General features: G+C 41.5%; 1 protein-coding gene and 1 pseudogene across 1 annotated transcript in view; both read left to right on the top strand.

Annotated features, from left to right (window-relative positions):
- Positions 1-16513, top strand: part of LOC125776627 (uncharacterized) — a 518523-nt gene that overhangs the window by 416059 nt on the left and 85951 nt on the right. The window lies entirely within an intron of this gene.
- On the top strand, positions 14902-15031 carry LOC125776918 (small nucleolar RNA U3; annotated as a pseudogene).

The following is a 16513-nucleotide window of genomic DNA, read 5'->3' as shown; positions in this document are numbered from 1 at the left end:
CAAAGACAGAGACGAGTAGGTCCTTGTGACATTTACTACAGTGGCCATATAAAGGAGCGCAAGTTTGGTGTTGGATTCGTGGTGGGAGAGAGAATGAACGTCTAGCCACAATCCGCATCAAAGCGATGTTCTTCAACATATCGCTGATTTGGGCCCACGCCCCGACGGAAGAGAAGGACGATGTGACCAAAGATGCTTTTTATGAGTGCTTGGAGCGCACTTATGAGAGATGCCCCCGCCACGATGTCAAAATCGTGCTTGGCGACTTCAACGCCAGGGTGGGCAAAGAAGGTATCTTTGGAACCACGGTCGGTAAATTCAGCCTCCACGAGGAAACATCCCCAAATGGGTTGAGGCTGAAATATGGTTATCTGTAGTACTAGATTCCAGCATAAGAAGATACATCAAGCTACCTGGCTGTCTCCTGATCGAAAAACCACCAACCAGATCGACGGAAGACACGTCTCCAGTGTTTTAGATGTGCGTGCGCTCCGAGGTCCTAACATCGACTCGGACCACTATCTTGTTGCAGCCAAGATTCGCACCCGCCTCTGTGTAGCAAAAAACGCACGCCAACAAACACAAGGAAGGTTCGACGTCGAGAAGCTGCAATCACAAGAGACAGCCGAACGATTTTCTACTCGGCTTGCACTCCTGCTCTCTGAGAGCACTCGTCAACAACTCGGTATAAGGGAACTGTGGGACGGCATTTCAAACTCCTTACGTACAGCTGCAACCGAAACCATTGGTTTTCGGAAAGTGCAAAGAACAGCTGGTACGACGAGGAGTGCCGTGTCGCAGCGGAGAGAAAACAGGCTGCCTACCTCGCAACGTTACGATCGACCACAACACGTGCGGGATGGGATAGATACCGAGAGTTGAAGAGGGAAGCGAGACGCATTTTCAGACAGAAGAAGAAAGAGGCCGAAATGCGTGAGTACGAACAGCTTGATAAGCTGGCCGACACGGGTAATGCTCGAAAATTCTACGAAAAAATGCGGCGACTTACAGAAGGTTTCAAGACCGGAGCATACTCCTGTAGAACCCCCAAAGGTGATCTAGCCACCGATGCCCAGAGCATACTTAGATTATGGAGGGAACACTTCTCCAGCCTGCTGAATGGCAGTGAACACATAGCACCAGGAGAAGGCGAACCCGATTCCCCAATCGATGACGATGGAGCAGACGTTCCATTGCCCGGCCATGACGAAGTTCGAATAGCAGTTGCCCGCCTGAAGAAGAACAAAGCGGCAGGGGCCGACGGATTGCCGGCCGAGCTATTCAAACACGGCGGCGAAGAACTGATAAGGAGCATGCATCAGCTTCTTTGCAAAATATGGTCGGATGAGAGCATGCCCAACGATTGGAATTTAAGTGTGCTATGCCCAATCCATAAAAAAGGAGACCCCACAATCTGCGCCAACTATCGTGGGATTAGCCTCCTCAACATCGCGTACAAGGTTCTATCGAGCGTATTGTGTGAAAGATTAAAGCCCACCGTCAACAAACTGATTAGACCTTATCAGTGTGGCTTCAGACCTGGTAAATCAACAACCGACCAGATATTCACCATGCGCCAAATCTTGGAAAAGACCCGTGAAAGGAGAATCGACACTCACCACCTATTCGTCGATTTCAAAGCTGCTTTCGACAGCACGAAGAGGAGCTGCCTTTATGCCGCGATGTCTGAATTTGGTATCCCCGCAAAACTAATACGGCTGTGTAAACTGACGTTGAGCAACACGAAAAGCTCCGTCAGGATCGGGAAGGACCTCTCCGAGCCGTTCGATACCAAACGAGGTTTCAGACAAGGCGACTCCCTATCGTGCGACTTTTTCAATCTGCTGCTGGAGAAAATTATTAGAGCTGCAGAACTGAATCGAGCAGGTACAATCTTTTATAAGAGTGTACAGCTCCTGGCGTATGCCGATGATATTGATATCATCGGTCTCAACACCCGCGCCGTTAGTTCTGCTTTCTCCAGACTGAACAAGGAAGTAACGCAAATGGGTCTGGCAGCGAACGAGGGTAAGACGAAATATCTCCTGTCATCAAACAAACAGTCGTCGCACTCGCGACTTGGCACTCACGTCACTGTTGACAGTCATAACTTTGAAGTTGTAGATAATTTCGTCTATTTAGGAACCAGCATTAACACCACCAACAATGTCAGCCTAGAAATCCAACGCAGGATTACTATTGCCAACAGGTGCTACTTCGGACTGAGTAGGCAATTGAAAAGTAAAGTCCTCTCTCGACGAACAAAAACCAAACTCTATAAGTCGCTCATAATTCCCGTCCTGCTATATGGTGCAGAGGCTTGGACGATGACAACAACCGATGAGTCGACGTTGCGAGTTTTCGAGAGAAAAGTTCTGCGGAAGATTTATGGTCCTTTGCGCGTCGGCCACGGCGAATACCGCATCCGTTGGAACGATGAGCTGTACGAGATATGCGACGACATCGACATAGTTCAGCGAATTAAAACAGCGGCTACGCTGGCTAGGTCATGTTGTCCGGATGGATGAAAACACTCCAGCTCTGAAAGTATTCGACGCAGTACCCGCCGCGGGAAGCAGAGGAAGAGGAAGACCTCCACTCCGGTGGAAGGACCAAGTGGAGAAGGACCTGGCCTCGCTTGGAATATCCAATTGGCGCCACGTAGCGAAGAGAAGAAACGATTGGCGCGCTGTTGTTGACTCGGCTATAATCGCGTAAGCGGTGTCTACGCCAGTAAAGAAGAAGAATTATGAGTGTGTCTTCACTTCGCTAATTGGAATCAATTGGAGATTTCCAGCTGCAGCCGGCTCCTTCTTCACTTGATCTCATTGTCTTTTAATTCACTAAACTATATGTAGTAATGTAATGTATATCGTACAGTTCATTGTTCTATCGAATGCGGTATTCGTCGGTGCCAATGCGCACACAAATTTTCTGCAGAACATTTCTCTCGAAATCTTGTAACGTCGATTCATCAGATGTTGTCATCATCCATACCTCCGCGCCATATAGCCGACGGGAGTATTGAGTGACTTATAGAGTTTTGTTTTTGTTCGTCGAGAGAGGACTTTACTTCTCAATTGCCTGCTCAGTCCGAAGAAGCACCTGTTGGCAAGAGTTTTCTTGCGTTGGATTTCCAGGCTGACATTGTTGGTGTTGTTTATACTGGTTCCAAGATAGACGAAGTTATCTACGACTTGACATGAGAGCCAAGTCGTAAGTGCGACGACTGTTTGATGACAGGAGTCTTGCCCTCGTTCACTGCCAGACCCATTTGATTTGGTTCCTTGTCCAGTCTGGAGAAAGCAGAACTAAGGGCGCGAGCGCTGAGACCACTAATATCAATATAAATGACATACGTCAGCAGCAGTACACTCTTATGGAAGATTTTACCTTCTCGATTAAAATCTCCAGCTCGAATTATTTTCTCCAGCAGCAGATTGAAAAAGTCACTCGATAGGGAGTCCCTTTGTCTGAAACTTCGTTTGGTATCAAACGGTTCGGATTGCTCAACGTCAGTTTACACATCCGTATTAGTTTTGAGGGGATACCAAATACATCGCTGCTTTTCATGCTGTCAAAATAAGCTTTGAAATCGACGAAGGGATGGTGTGTGTCGATTCTCTTTTCACGGATCTTTTCCAAGATTTGGCGCATGGTGAATATCTGGATGGTTGTTGATTTTCCAGGTCTAAAGCCACTTTGTTGACGGTGGGCTTTAATCATTCACACAATACGCTTGGTAGAACCTTATATGCGGTGCTTTGGAGGCATATACCACGGTAGTTGGCTCAGATTGTGGGTTCTTCCATTTTGTGGAAGAACTTCGAACTTCTTCATAGTCAGACAATGGAACGTCTGCTCCATGCCATCGATTGGGGAATCGCCTTCTCCTGGCTTAATACTAACAATGCAATTCAGCAGGCTGAAGAAGTGTTTCTCAACAATTTTACTTTGCTCTGACCATCAGTCACTAGATCACGTTCTACAAGGATAAGCTCCGGTCATGAAACCATTTGCTAATCCCGCATATTTTCATAGAGTATTACACCTATCGGCCACCTTTTCAAGCTCTTTGTACTCACGCATTTTGGCCTCGTCCTTCTTTTGTCTATAAATGCGTCTCGCTTCTCTCTTCAACTCTCGGATCCATCCCGCACGTGTTATAGTCGATTGCAACGTTACGAGGTAGGCAGTCTGCTTTCTCTCCACCTCAACACGGCACTCTTCATCATACTAGCTGTTCTTTTGCATTTATCGGTGGTAAGGAGATAGAAATGCCGTCCCACAGTTTCCATATATCGAATTGTTGACAAGTGCTCTCAGAGAGCAGGTGTGCAAGTCAAGCAGAAAATCGTTTGGTTGTCTGTTGTGATTGCATCGTCTCGACATCGAACCTTCATTGTGTTTGTTGACGTGCGTTTTTTGCTGCACAGAGGCGGGTGCGAATCTTGGCTGCAACAGAATAGTAGTCCGAATCGATGTTAGGATCCCGGAACGTACGCACATCTAAAACACTGGAGACATGTCTTCCGTCTACCACAACATGATCGATCTGGTTGGTGGCTTTTCAATCTGAAGACAGCCATATAGGTTGGTGAATTTTTTATCCAGGAATCTAGTACTGCATTTGACCATATTGCGGACACCGACTAAGTCGATCAGCCTCAACCCATTTTTGTATGTTTGCTCGTGGAGGCTGAATTTTTTGACTGTTGTGCCATTCTTTCTTACCCACCCTGGCATTTAAATCGTCGAGCACGATTTTGATAATGGCGGAGTCAGCTCTCATAGGTGCCCTTCATGCGCTCATAGAAGGCATATTTGGTCACATGGTTTTTCTCTTTCGTCGGACAATGTGCGCAAATCAGCGATATGTTACAGAATTTCGCTTTGATGCGGGTTGTGGCAAGACGTTCATTCACCGGGGTGAATGACAGTACTCGGCGACGGATCCTCTACCGAATTTTCGCCTCTTTATATGACCACTATTGTAAATACCACTAGGATCTACTCGCTTCAGTCCTTGTCACTTTAGCTCGTCTTCAAACGGATGTTCTGTGGCTACCCTGAGGATATTTGGTCAAAGGCAGGTGTTCGTTTGATGCTGTGCACGAAGTAGTTTATTGGTTGGAGAGACATCATAGCGCCCGTGGACATTGCTGATATTGCTGCGAAGTGTGGTCTAAGTATCAGTGAACCGATATTATCTCCTTTTTTAATTGCTTTCCTGGAAATTTGGGAATTCGGGAGATGTGGATGGGGAGAAGAGACGCATTGAGCTCATTTCATGAATTGAAGGAGGGAAAATTACAGCATAAGAGATACTGAAGTACTTGTCCTGATTAAAGTACATCTAACCGTGATTGTAGAAGTTTTTACTGGACACCGTCCAATAGGCAGTCATGCGGTAGGGCTTAACGTTTTGTCAGTTGGTAATCTTTCAGGCAGTTTCTTCTCTGTTCAGCCTTGGCAAGGCTGATTATCAAACATTTCGGTAATCTTACCTTCGGAAAACGAAGTTGTAGATGACATTTGAATTGAGTAGACGGGTTTTTTTGTAGTCCGTGAACATTTCGTGAAATCCCATACTTATAATTAGTGAAAGTGCCATAGTTTAGGTAACGTCTTACCGGGAGACTGGACCTTTCAATTTGGATTCTGAAACTAGCAAATAGATAAGTAAAATCTGATTTGTAACAAAAATTTTATTTTTACTTACTTGCCCCTTTTTTCGTGGTAAATTTACACATAATAAAACTTAAATTAGATTTCCCCATATAACAGCGAAACAAAACGTGCACTTAATTTAATCTGCCGTTTTGTTTTGTTCGATCAGCTGTTTTCTCCTTTTTCGTTTCTCCTTCTTCGCTTTGCCTTTGGTTACGGCATTGCCAACCACTAAAAAAGCGAATAGGGTTTTAGGACAAAGGACTGAACATACCCATTGACAGGTGTTCCCAACTATTTTCTGGCAGAGATATGGCCTCTGTAAATAGTTTGGGAGGTACACCAGAGAATTCTTTTCGGAGGAATTCAAAGATTTCCAGAACGCCTCCAAAAGGCAAAAATGAAGAGACCACCGCTGCAGGACCCATAAAAAGTTGTGAAAACATCGAGCAACAAAACAAATGCGGAAAATCTGAGCAAATGCAGAACGGTGAAACTGGTAATATTTTTTGCGAACTGGGCACAAAAATAAAGGAGCTTGAAACTATGATGTCTGGTCAAAGGCATATTAATGAAGCTATGAGAGACCTTGTAAGCTGCAAAATAAGCCTGTACGATAAGGCTAAAAATCCAGAGAAACCGCTGAAAAGAGTTATGATAGGAAAAGCGTCGCAAGTATCCCCTATCCCCAGAGAAAAACATACGCCAAAGAGGGTATGAGAATTATCAGGTTACTTACCACCAACCAAAAAAACCTAAAAACGCGAGCGATAAAGCGCAGGTGTCATATAGTGAGGTCAGTAAGGTTGTACCGAATGACAGTTCTGTCGATAAGCCCGCATCCGCGAAATGGGTGGATGTGGTAAAGAAGAAAAAGCCGGTCGAAAAAAAAATTCGTACGAAACCATTATTATAACCAAAAAGGACGGATTATCATATGCGGACATTCTCAAGAAAATTAAGTGCGATAGTGGCCTTGAGGAACTGGGCACAAACGTAAGGCACATTAAGAAAACGCTCAAAGGAGATCTGCTACTAGAATTAAAACCTCAAGCAGACAAGAAAGCCGACTCGTTCGAGAGCGTTCTAGAGGGAGTGATTGGAGAAATGGCTGTAATACAGCAAAAAACACATAACGTCACTCTAGTGTGCAAGGACCTGGACGAGATAACCACCCCCGAAGAAATTTGCGCCGCATTAGAAAAGGAGTGTGGTTTACAGAATATAGGGCTAGCAAATATCAAGAATATGCGGAAAACAAGAAGCGGCACCCAAATAGCCCTTATATGCCTGCGGATTCAAGACGCTAAGACTGCCCTTAAAATAGGCAAAGTAGATCGGGTGGTCGATCTGTCGCCTCCGGGAGTACTCGCCAGTTTCCCGTTGTTACAGATGTTTCCATCCAGGCCACATGGCGTGTAAATGTAGCAGTGTTATCGACAGGTCCTCTCTTTGCACACGTTGTGGAAGCCCGGGACACGTATCAAAAGCATGCACTAACACACCAAACTGCATGCTGTGCAAAGGGGAGCACCCAGTTCTGAGCACGACTTGCCCTAAGTATATGGAGTTGCTAAAGACAACGAAAAAATGAGAATATTGCAGCTGAACTTAAATCACTGCACCGCAGCACAAGCATTGCTGCAACAAACCATAATAGAAAGCAACATTAATGTAGCCTTACTGAGTGAGCAATATTGCCAACGTTCGGAAAACACTTGGATCACAGATATAAGTGGCAAAGCCGCAATATGGTCCTGCAACGGACAATCATTCACATCTTACTGCAGAGAAGCAAAAAATGGTTTCACATGGACGCAAATAGGAGGAATATATTTCGTAAGCTGTTATGCCCGCCCCAGCGCATCCATTAGAGAATTTGAAGACTTCCTCCTTGAATTATATTTAGAAAGTATCATGTCAATGCATGGTCTACTGCTTGGGGTAGCAGCTGTTCAAACCATCCTGAGCCAAACCAACCTCACAATTATTAATAGTGGCACCAAAAATACCTATCAAAAAGGAACTAAAGGCTCCATAATAGACCTGATGTTTGCAAATGACGCACTTTGCATATAGTGACCAAATGGCAATCATTGCAGAAGTTTCGTTCGCTCGGGCCCAGGTACCCTCGTGTATTAACACTACACGAAAAAGAAGCTGGAAGCAAGCAGATTTTGATACTGACGTTTTTGAGAAAGCTTGGAGTGCAGCAATAGTACCAGGCGAAGGCGGCGTCCACTTAGTAACCACATTGCGAAAAGAACTGGTGGCAGCATACGAAGAACGAAAGGTCACAATAAGCGAAGACCTGTATACTGGTGGAATGAAGAAATTGCCACGCTGAGAAAGCTCTGTCACGCAGCTCGACGTCGCCTACAACGCAATCAAAGCGACGAAAACGAAAACCGTCTCAAAGAAGCTTTTAAAAGCCACAAAAAGCTCTTAAAGTCAGCTATAATACGAAGCAAAAGAAACTGTTTTGAAAAAATCTGTGGAGAAGCGAATATAGACCCCTGGGGAACTGCTTATAAAATCTGTATGTCCTAATTCAAAAATAAGCGACAGCAACCCAAATGCGCTCCGTTCATGAAGAAAGTCATCGAGGCATTATTTCCGACGCACGAACCGATTACTAACGCTGAGCAACAAAACGAAGATGCTGAATCACCCCCACTGGTTACAGAAGAGGAACTATTGGCCTGGTATCGATGGAATACAAAACAGAATAATAAGATAATAATTTCGAAACCCACTCTTTTTTCAAAAATGTTCCATGCATGCATAAAAGAAGGGATATTCCCCATTCACTGGAAAGTACAGCGCCTTCTTCGTATCGACCTCTGTGTATGCTCGACACAATGGGCAAAGTGTACGAAAGCATAATAAGAAAAGTGCTTGGAGATTCCAGGAAGCCGGCGGACTATCGGAAAGACAATACGGCTTCAGAAAACAGAGGTCTACTATCGATGCACTGAAAGAAGTTGTCGACACTGCGAAAAGAGCAATAGGTGGCAAAAGATGGAAAGGTGGTACAAAGAAATATTGTGCGCTGATCACCCTGGATGTGAAGAATGCATTCAACTCTGCTAAATGGAAAAATATATTCGAATGGAATACGCGCCCCTCAATACCTCATAAATATCGTTATGAGTTATTTTAAAAATAGAAAGCTGATCTACTACACCACCGAAGGCATCAAGAGCTACCCTATTACAAGCGGAGTACCACAAGGATCTGTTTTAGGCCCTCTCTTATGGAATCTAGTTTATGATGGGGTGCTAAGAATTCCACAGCCTAAAAACGCTAAGCTAATCGCTTACGCGGACGACCTTATAGTGGTAGCAGTAGGTAAACAACTTGATGACCTACAAAATAAATGTAATGAATGCATAAATGGTCTACGCCAATGGTTTTCTTCCAAGAGTTTGGAACTGGCTGAGCACAAAACGGAGGTATTGCTCATAAGCACCAGGAAAATTGAGGAAAAAATTACTCTTACTATAGGAGAGTGCGTAATTACTTCACAACCACAATTGAAGTATTTAGGGGTGATATTGGACTCCAAACTGAAATTCAAGCTGCACTTAGCAAACATAGCAAATAAAGCAAATAAGATTTATAACGCCTTATCAAGAATGATGGCAAATAGAGGCTGTGTGCGCTCCAGCCGCCGACTTCTAATCGCAAAAGCTATATGCTCAGTTATACTATATGCAGCTCCAGCATGGATACAGGCATTAAACATAAAAGTGTATGCCAAAACAATAAATGCGGTGCATAGACTCACAGTAATAAGGGTAACAAGTGCTTTCCGAACTATTTCCAGCGAAGCATCTGAAGTACTAGCTAGTATGCCACCAATAGACATTCAGGGTGACGAGCTCACAAGATTATATGAGCTATCAGCGCCAATTACAGAAATCCAAAAGAGAGAGGAGAGAAATAGCATAGCTATATGGAAGCAACGGTGGCAAACCTCAACTAAAGGACGGTGGACCCACAGACTTATACCCGACATCTATACGTGGATAAGTAGACGACATGGGGACCTGGATTTCCACCTGACCCAAATATTAAGCGGGCATGGGTGCTTCAGAGGCTACCTATACAAATTTAAAAATGACGTCAGTCCGTATTGTTCGATGTGTGCGGAGTCCATAGAAGATTCTGAACACGTGTTTTTCCATTGCCCTCGGTTCCGAAACATAAGGGAAAAGCTAGAAACTGCACTAGGTGGTAGCCTAACGGTGGAAAATTTGACTGCATTTATGTGTCAGTCCTCTGACAAGTGGATAGCTGTTCGCGAAGCGGCAACTTCCATCATGACTACATTAAGACAGTTACAGCAGAGTGGGCGTCAGTCCGTCCGTGTTATAGAGGAGACGTAAAATGTCTTGTCACTCCCATGAACTAATACCTTATCTGGTGGTTCCGTGGGAGTGTCTTGAGTTGGGAGTAGGTTAGCTTTAGCGGATTAAAGTTCCGCACTCCGGCTTTCGATGCTTCCCCCAACTATAAAAAAAAAAAAACCTTCGGAAAACAATAAGGCATACCCGAAACTGATATTAGCCGCCCCAACAAATTTGTGACAGACTTAAAGCGCTTTGTCGATCTGTAAGAATCTTATGATCCAGTATTTAAGAGTTTATAGCTAGCACAACTGACTGACGTTCTAAGTTGTCCAAGTGACATCTTTCCTAGGTTCGACTTTTTAATCTAATCTAACCTAACAGTGCGTACGCAATATATATTTAGCAGGTCGAATCGAGAGAGAACTTCACTTCTTAATTGTATATTTGCCTTGGAATGTGAGTATATATACAAAGCACTTATAGAGATTTATTTCAGTGGTTATATCACTCACCATTTACCTGAGCACTTAACCTTTAAACAAAATACAAAACGCAAAAAACGTATTTATAATTTCGGAATCGGATTTTATTTTTTCCTCTGTAATTGCAACAGTTGTGAATTAAATTTCTTTTGTAGGTTCGGTTTAGGGACAGTATCCATCTTTTGCAAGCTGCTTAAGATATCTTTAATTTTGAATCGTTATATAGGGTTTCTTTAATTTAATTGAAGTGCGCTGCCATACTGGTCAAATGAAAACAAACAAAACATTCTTATTCAAATTGCATTATCGACAAAACGACAGGTTTCTAATACCCAGTAGAGAAATCATTAGAAAATAAAAATGGCTGAACCTCTTCATGAGGTGACGCCAGGAAACAGTCTCAGCTCATTTAGAGTAAATAAAATAAGGGAACTAGAAAGAACTAACTCACTTATAAATGAGAGGATTAGAACTTTGGAAGCGATGTGCAATCAGTTACATAAAGATAACATAGAATAAAAAAGAGAAAACGAAGAACTAAAATCTAGTTAAAGCAAGCATGTGAGTGTTGAACAAAAGCTTCTAGTATGAATGTAGATCAAATATACAAAACCGATGGAGAAGAACTAGCTAAAGAAACTGAGTGGATACTCAAAAAGAAGCGCTCTTCAAAAAAACGCAAAGCTGATACTTCTCCAACATGTATTAGCCCTTCGAAATATAAAAATAAAGAGCAGGCGGCCAACAATGATACCGTCCACCTCCTATTATAATAAACGACGTAAAGGATTTTAATAAATTACATTGTAATATTACAGATCTAATAAATAACAACTTTTTAATAAACAATAACAAAATACTAATCTAATGAAAATATACCTTCGTTTAGCTACGGGAGCAAATATAATAAGCCAATAAAGGTAATGATAAAAATTTACACCACTCACACACAATCCATTTTAAATGATCTAAAATTTCAAGGTTTTAATATCATAAATGCAATTAATAAGCTTAAATGGAAGACTAAATAACCGCTAGACATGTTTTTAGTAGTATTTGATGGCACCGAAGACATTAAGAAAATTCACCAGATCAAAACCATTCTTAGTACCGTTGTCAAAGATGAGCCTATTAAAGCATCTAAATTAATTCCACAGTGCAAAAACTGTCAAGCTTTTGCATACAAAAAACTTCTGTGGTAAGCCATCAAGGTGTGTGAAATGTAGAGGCAAGCATCCTACTATTAAATGCAGAAAAGCTGATTAAAACCCTGCTAAATGTTGTAACTGCAGCGATTCTCATCCTGCAAGTTGCCATGGTTGTGTCGTCGCAAAATAACTGCAAACAAAAAAAGAATGGTAATTCAGTTGAGGAGAATGCTAATGCTACGAGGATCAAACCCCTTCCTTCCGTTTTTAAAGTTTCATTTGCGCAAATTGCTAAACAAGGCCATACAAATACAATCCCAAATTTTGGATAAACTAAATGAGCAAGAAAAACTATTTAAGTCCTTTAATCAGCGGCTCACCGCTCTTGAGTAACATCTACAACTTATTTATGAACAGTACCTCTTTGAGAATAATGCTGTTCATACCAAATGAACATATCCCTGCATTGTCCTCCTACCTCGTCTAAATACGAATTAGAGGACAATGCAAAAAACACCCAACAGCGCCAACATAACAACAGAAAGACACAATAAAACGAATCACCACAGCGATCGGACATACGGTGCCAAAAACAGCAGCAGCAGCATTAGTAACAACAACAACAAGAACAGCAGCAGTATTAGCAGCGACCACAGCAGCAGAATCATCAGCATATCAACGCGGGAATAAGTACCCATATCAGGTTTTACTTAATTTACTTATATTTATATATATAAATAACCCCTTAATTATACAAGCCCACACAATTGTATTTATTAACATACATGTACATACATATATTACACACTCTCAAATACACAAATTGAATTGTCAATTACCCGAATTCCATTCATTTTTATTTTATTTGGCACACTGGCAAACTCACGTCGATTACCCCGACATTTTGGTCCTTCGAGCCGGATTGTCTTGACTTTCGACGTGAATCCAATTTTCGGTTCCAACCTTTTCTGCGATTGTGGCAATCCGGTGGGATACAAAGGTTGTCCATGTGCATGGGGGTTTGCTAAGCCATGAAAGAACAATTGTGGAATCCGTCCAAAGGTGAGTACGGTATTGGGTTATACTTAGTTGGGGTGGGGTCGCATCCACTAGATTCGCCAGAAGAACAGCTCCACAAAGTTCTAGCCTTGGTAACGATATAGTTTTTATTAGGGCCACACGAGTTTTGGATACCAAAATGGTTGTCCAGGTATTTACATTTGTAGAAGCACTGATATATAGGGCTGCTGCGTAGGCTTTATCAGATGCGTCAGAGAATCAATGAAAATTTATGATCGCCGATGTCGAAAAGTGGGTCCATCGAGGAATTTCAATGAGATTTAAGGAATTGTAGTCCTTTATGAATATTTTCCATCGATGGAGGGTTAAGGGTTTCAGAGATTCATCCCAATCAGATTTATCCAGACATATCTGTTGCATTATTATTTTAGCTGTGGCTACAACGGGGCTGAGCCAACCAGCTGGGTCGAGCTATAATCGATAGTACTTCTCTTTTGGTATACGACGTTTTATCCTGAATAGGGTTGATGAGAAAAAAGAACGCGTCTTGTTTTGCATTCCATCTGATTCCTAGTGTTTTTGTATTATTGGATTCTGGTAAACTGAGTGAGTTGGTATCCAATAGATGTTCTTGTACTATTCCACATAAAACTTTTGTGTCATTTGAGGTCCATTTGCGTAGAGCGAATCCTGCGGACTTCAAGGATGAAGTGAGTTCATCTCGTGCCAATATCGCTGTTGGTACGTCGTGTGCTCCTGTAAGTACATCATCAACATACATTCCGTTTCGAAGTATCTCTGCTGCCAGTGGGTGGGTTCCTTGTACATCATCCGCTAATTTGAGGAGAGTACGGATAGCCAAAAATGGAGCACAGTTAATATCAAACGTAACAGTTTGTAATTCAAAATCTTCTATAGCGTCGTTAGGGGATTTCCTAAATAAGATTCTTTGAAACGGGATGTGTCTGCTTTCAACGAGTATTTGGCGATACATTTTTTGGATATCTGCGTTGAATACGATTCGAAACATTCGCCATTTTAATACTAGGATTACGAGGTCTGCTTGTAGAATGGGTCCAGTATGTAGTACATCATTGAGGCTGTTCCTGTTCGAGGTGGGGCATGAAGCGTTGAATACCACTCGCAGTTGAGTCGTTATGCGATCCGGTTTGATGACTACATTATTCGCAGGGTCGTATTCAATTTTGGTCATATGACCGAGTTCCAAATACTCGTTGATGGCCTTGTCCGTACTCCGCTTTTATTTCGGGTTTTCTCGACAATGATTTTCCATTTCTAAGAAATTCAGCTAGAGCTATGTGTCTTGAGTTGCCCAATTCCATGTTTTCTGGGGTTTTAAAGGGTAATGTTACCACATAGCGCCCATCTGAGTTTCTGTGGGTCGTATTTTTCTAAATTTGCTCACAAACTATATCTGAAGTTGATGGTAGAGGCTTCCTTGTAACTTCTTCAACTTCCCAAAATTGTGTGAGCAACTTGTCTGGGGTCATCTTATTGAAAAATGACATTATTGAGGGTGATAAGGGTTTTCCTGGTGTGTGTCCGGATAAAATCCATCCGAATTCCGTTTCTTGGGCTAGAAGGGTCCCGAGTACATTTCTCTGTACACCACTGAGAATTATTTGTGGGTACAGGTCACTTCCGATCAATATGTCGACTGGTCTGGGTTTATAAAAGTGAGGGTCAGCTAAACTAAAACCAAAATCTGTATTAGTGATGATCGTATTAAGTGAGTAAATGGGTAAATTATCGGTTAAAGATTTTAAGATTTTTTTTGAAGTTATACTTCTTATACGACGCCGGAAAAGGTTGCGATAGATTCTGGTTGCGCAACCTTCCATATAAAAGTAACGCAAAGTTGCGCAACCTCGCTCCATCCATATGAATGTAACGCAACCTTGTCTGCGAAGATGTGCGAGCAGCAAGCGAAGCGGTGACAATCGGCGATCGTTTGTTCGTTTCTTTCGGCACAGCTCGGCCGACACAACAACACAACACAATGTTCCATGCTTATGCTGTTGTTGTTTTTGTAGAACAATGTTTCAATTTTTGGTTGGTGACATATTCACATGTGTGCGCATATGTATGTTTGTATGCTTGTGCATTACTGAAGTTATACTTCTTTTTCTTTCGTTTGTCTTTCATTTCTGCGAATTCTCAACTATTTTACGTATGTTTTGGTTGAAATACTCTGCATTGGCCTTTCAGAATCACACAGAATCATTTCTGTGGTTTTTGAAACTGACCCACGAAGACGAGGTATATGGTTTTATCTGGGAGCGTGAGATTTAAGAAAATCGCTCGCTTACAAGGGATAAAAGAACTTCTGAGTGGCGATTTTAATGAATAAATTCACAGAATAATTTCTGTGCTTTTGGAAATCTATACTAATAAATATTTTTTTCTTACCAATAGAAAATAAATTTATCACAGCAATATACATAAACATATACATAATATTGCTGTGATAAATTTATTGCGAAAGCAAATGTTCTACAAAGTATGTATATTTCTATACTTAAACAAAATTATTAGAACCATCGTATGTTTCTTGCATTCATAACCAAAACATACTTAAGTCAACGCAACCTAATTGTCAATGGTGGTGTTGGTGGTAAGCGCTTGGAAGGTCAAGATGCTAACACAGGTCCCAGGTTCGAATCCCGACAGAATAAATTTTTAATTTTTTGCTTTTAACATCGTATACTATAAAAATAAATATTTTTCTTTATTTTAATTTCTATTAGTAAGAAAAATATTTATTTGTATAGTATACGATGTTAAAAGGCATACATCTTCTATCCTATCTTGTGTATCTGCACATGCTCATATGAGTGTATGTATACGCATGTGCGCGCATTGACTTGCATGTTCATACATTCATATATACTTATATGTACATATATTTGCATACATTGCCGAACAAATAAATCACAAGCATACAAACATACATATGCGTACACATATGAATATGTCACCAACAAAAAATTGATCTTCACAAGTCAATCCGGCAGCCAAATTGGCGAAGAACAAAAGAGAGATGATTACGCTGCATATTCTCTTCAGCAACGAAGAGACGGAACTACTTTCTGAGTCAAAATTCATTCATTTAGACTTTGCTTTATTCTTCATTTTATGTGCATAATAAATTTATAAAATGTGAATTTAAGTTTTCTAGTTTTCTTTCATACAAAATGATATGCATTTCTGAATATCACTAAGAAGTATAACTTCATCCGCGCGTAGGGACTCCACGCACCTTTTTTTTTCAAAATTATTTTATTTATTGTATCTGCTTTTTCTTAAAGCCTAACAATAAGTAATGAAATCTTAAATCTATTTAAAAACTAAACAGACTCAAGCAAGTGATTGAGCTGTTTTGGTGTTACGTCGCTCTTTAATACGCAGGCATATCTCTTCTTTTAAGTCGTGTTTGATCCCAGGAATGTACCAAAGCATTAGCCAAAGGGTTTGGGTGACCTCGGAGTTTAGATATATATTTAATTCTGCTGTCTTCTACTTCTTTTTTTACCATAGGAATACCAAGGTCTTTATGGATATTTTCGTTACGCATGTACCATGGTGAACACGTGATTGTTCTAAGCATTTTTGATTGGAACCTTTGTATTAGATCAATATTAGTTAGTTGCACAGGTCGTACCCCACAGTTGAATGCCATACATCCAAATCGGCTTTATGACCGCATTATATAAGAGCACTTTGTTGTCTAGGCTAAGTTTGGAGTTTTTATTTAAAAGCCAATTTAAATTTGCAGCTCTAATCTTCATAGATGTTATTCTACTAGATACGTGTTTCT

This window comes from Bactrocera dorsalis, chromosome 2, assembly GCF_023373825.1.
Source record: "Bactrocera dorsalis isolate Fly_Bdor chromosome 2, ASM2337382v1, whole genome shotgun sequence".
Taxonomy (NCBI): domain Eukaryota; kingdom Metazoa; phylum Arthropoda; class Insecta; order Diptera; family Tephritidae; genus Bactrocera; species Bactrocera dorsalis.
Note: the sequence above shows the minus strand (reverse complement) of the source record. Positions and strands in the feature narration are given on the sequence as shown.